Genomic DNA, 3634 nt, shown 5'->3' with positions numbered 1-3634 from the left:
ATCCATTCCATTCTTAGTATCCCACTTTATTCTTTATGTTTTGTTCATTCAATTCTATTCTATTGTGTTTTGTTCTGTTCTATAAGTATTTATTATGCCCATACTATGCTCAGAGTTGTGAATACAAAGATAGATAAAATATAGGTACTACTCTCCAGGAGCTTAAATTATATGTGTATGTATGTATGCATGGATGATGCATGTATATGCATTATGTGTTTCTATGTATATGTGTTGTACATGTGTGTATGTATGTTTAATTTTACAATATATTATGCATTATGTAAAAATACCTATGTGTGCACGTGTGTGTATATGCACTGTGTATGTATATGTGTGTACATATACAATATACATATCCATCCAAAATTATATAATTTAAGCTCTTAGAGAGTAGTGCCTATATTATATGTATGTACATATATACATGTGCACATATACACACTGTGTACACATACATACACACATACATATATATAATTTCCCCCAATCACATATTGAAACAATTTTTAATTTGAGCTTCCATTTTCAGCCCTCCATCTTTTCTTTCCTCCTCTTCCCTTCCCTGAGACAGTAAGCAATCCACATAGTTTATATATGTGCAATCATATAAAACATTTCCATATTAGTTATTTTGTATAAGAAGCCTTTAATAAAGGAAAGAAAGCAACAAAGAAAGTGAAAAATACAATTCTTCAATCTCTATTCAGACAGTATCAGTTCTTTCTGGTGGTAAATAGCATGCTTCATCATAAGTCCTTTGTGATTGTTTCAGATCATTGTATTGCTGAGAATAGTTAAGTCATTCATAGTTCTTCATTAAACAATATTGCTGTCACTGTGCACAATATTCTGCATTCTTCTCACTTCATTATACATCAGTTCATATAAGTCTTTCCAGGTTTTTCTGAAATCATTCCACTTGCCATTTCTTATAGCACTAAAATATTCCATGACTGTCAAACACCACAGCTTATTTAGTCACTCCCCAACTGATGGGCATTCCTTTGATTTCCAATTCTTTTTTTTTAAGTGAGGCAATTGGGGTTAAGTGACTTTCCCAGGGTCGCACAGCTAGTAAGTGTTAAGTGTCTGAGGCCGGATTTGAACTCAGGTACTCCTGACCCCTGGGCTGGTGCTCTATCCACCGCGCCACCTAGCTGCCCCCGATTTCCAATTCTTAACCACCATAGAAAGAGCTGCTATAAATGTTTTTGTACAAATAGGTCTTTTTCTGTTTTGGGGGATGTCTTTGGGATATATACCTAGCAGTGGTATTGCTAGATCAAAGGGTATGCATAGTTCTATAGCCCTTTGGTCATAGTTCCAAATTACTCTCCAGAATGGTTGGATCATTTCACAACTCCACTATCAATACATGTGTCCCAGTTTTCCCACATCCCCTCCAATATTTATCACTTTTTCTTTGGTCCTAAATTCTTCCCTTATCTATAGATCTGACAAATAAACTGTTCCATACTCTCCTAATTTGCTTATGTTATCACCCTTTATGTGTAGTTCACATACTCATTTTGACCTTAACTTGGTATATTGTATGAGATATTGTTCGATATCTAGTTTCTACCTGTTTCTGTTTTACAATTTTCACAGTAGTTTTTTGCCAGATAATGAGTTTTGTTCTAAAAGCTTGGATCTTTGGGTTTATCATATACTAGATTACTGTGGGTATTTACTATAATGTGTACCAAATCCATTCCACTGATCCTCCACTCTATTTCTATGCTCTTTAGTGTTTTTAATAGGAATGGGTGTTGTATTTTATCAAGGGCTTTTTCTGCATCTATTGAAATAATCATTATTTCTGTTGATTTTTATTTTTTATTTTTAAAATAATAAACATTTTTGCTTATAATTTTGAGTTTTAAATTTTATCCCTTCTTTCCTCCCTCCCCTCCCCACTCCCTGAGGTGGTAAACAATCAGATATAGATTATACATGTTCAATCATGTAAAACTTTGCAAGATTAGTCATTCTGTACAAAAAAACTTGAATCAAAGAAAAACTGAAACAGCATACTCCAGTCTGTGTTCAATCAATATTTGTTTTTTCTCTTCAGGTGAATTTTGCTGATAGTTTTGCCTTATGTCTCCCAGATAGTAATCTACAGAAACAAGATTTGAACCTATTTCCTTTGCCTCCAATGTCAGTGCCCCTTTCTCAATACCACCATATTTCTATTTTAAACATTTGTTTTTAGTTTGTTTTTATGCAATGTTATGTCAATGTTATGTCTCTGTACCTGGGGGAAATCAACCAATCAATCAGCTCTTTTTAAGCACCTACTATGTCCCTAGACACAGGTAATTCAAGTACAATAAAAAACAAACTATCTCCACTCACAAAGAGCTCAGGTGCTAATGTAAGAATTCAATGTTGGATTTAGAATGTACTAGTTCATTAAGTCTGGGTTAATAGCCTAGTTCTAGTAAAGTTTATTGGTTCTTTTCTCCAGGGTATATTGTAGTGTGTATGGGGGGGGGGCAGGCAGTATTTGTCATCTCCCAGTCCATTAATTCAGCTAGCCTATTTATTTTTGATATTATAAGTAGTGTTAGTATTGCTATTATTTAGTATTCCTCTGAAATTCCATAGCATTTTGTTCATTATTCTCTCCAGTGACACCAATCTCAGTTTACTTCATGTTACTATTGTGTGTATCTAATTTATTTTGTACTTGGATCTCATTCCACATAATTATCACAGTATTAAATATTCTTTGCTTTTTTCCAATTGTCTATATTGCAGTTTAGGATGTTATTACATATTTCACTTTCTATTGTTTTCTATTGTTTTATGTTGAGTAATTTATTTCTCCAAATAGAACATAGGAAGACACTCTTATTACTAAAAACAAATCAGGGAGTGGCAGCTAGGTGGTGCAGTGGATAGAACACCAGCCCTGGAGTCAGGAGGACCTGAGTTAAAATCTGACCTCAGACACTTGACACTTACTATCTATGTGACCTTGGGTAAATCACTTAACCCTCATTGCCCTGAAAACAAAACAAAACAAACAAACAAAAACCCCCACAAAAAACCCCACAAATCACCCTTCCAAATTGGGCCCGACAAAGTGGAAGTCACTTAGTAGGTATTGAATAAATCTTTCTTGATTCATTCACTCTTTTCTACAGGGCATTGAAAGTGCTAGCCAATCTGGCACAGCTCAGTTCTTGGGCATTTACTTTGATCTTTTCATATATATTCTCTTCAGTGTGAATCTTTTCAAAATACTGCCACACCGTGACAGAAATATGCATTTACATATTAAAGTTCCTGCAGATGGACCCTCTAGTAGAGGCTCAAACTTGAACTTCTAAATCAGTACTTTTATTATTAGGTGCAGCTCCAACTTCATCCATGTAGATAGGATACCCAGTAGTATAAGGAAATGAAAAAATGAAAAATTACTTGCACATAATTAAGAATTGATTGCATGGGGGCAGCTAGGTGGCACAGTGGATAGGGCACCGGCCCTGGATTCAGGAAGACCTGAGTTCAAATCCAGCCTCACTTAACACTTACTAGCTGTGTGACCCTGGGCAAGTCACTTAACCCCAATTGCTTCACTAACAAAAAAAACATTGATTGCATGAGTAGCTTGATTTTCTGA

Source organism: Dromiciops gliroides, chromosome 3 (assembly GCF_019393635.1).
Source record: "Dromiciops gliroides isolate mDroGli1 chromosome 3, mDroGli1.pri, whole genome shotgun sequence".
In the NCBI taxonomy this organism is placed as follows: Eukaryota; Metazoa; Chordata; class Mammalia; order Microbiotheria; family Microbiotheriidae; genus Dromiciops; species Dromiciops gliroides.
The sequence above is the reverse complement of the archived record's forward strand: the minus strand, read 5'-3'. Positions refer to the sequence as shown.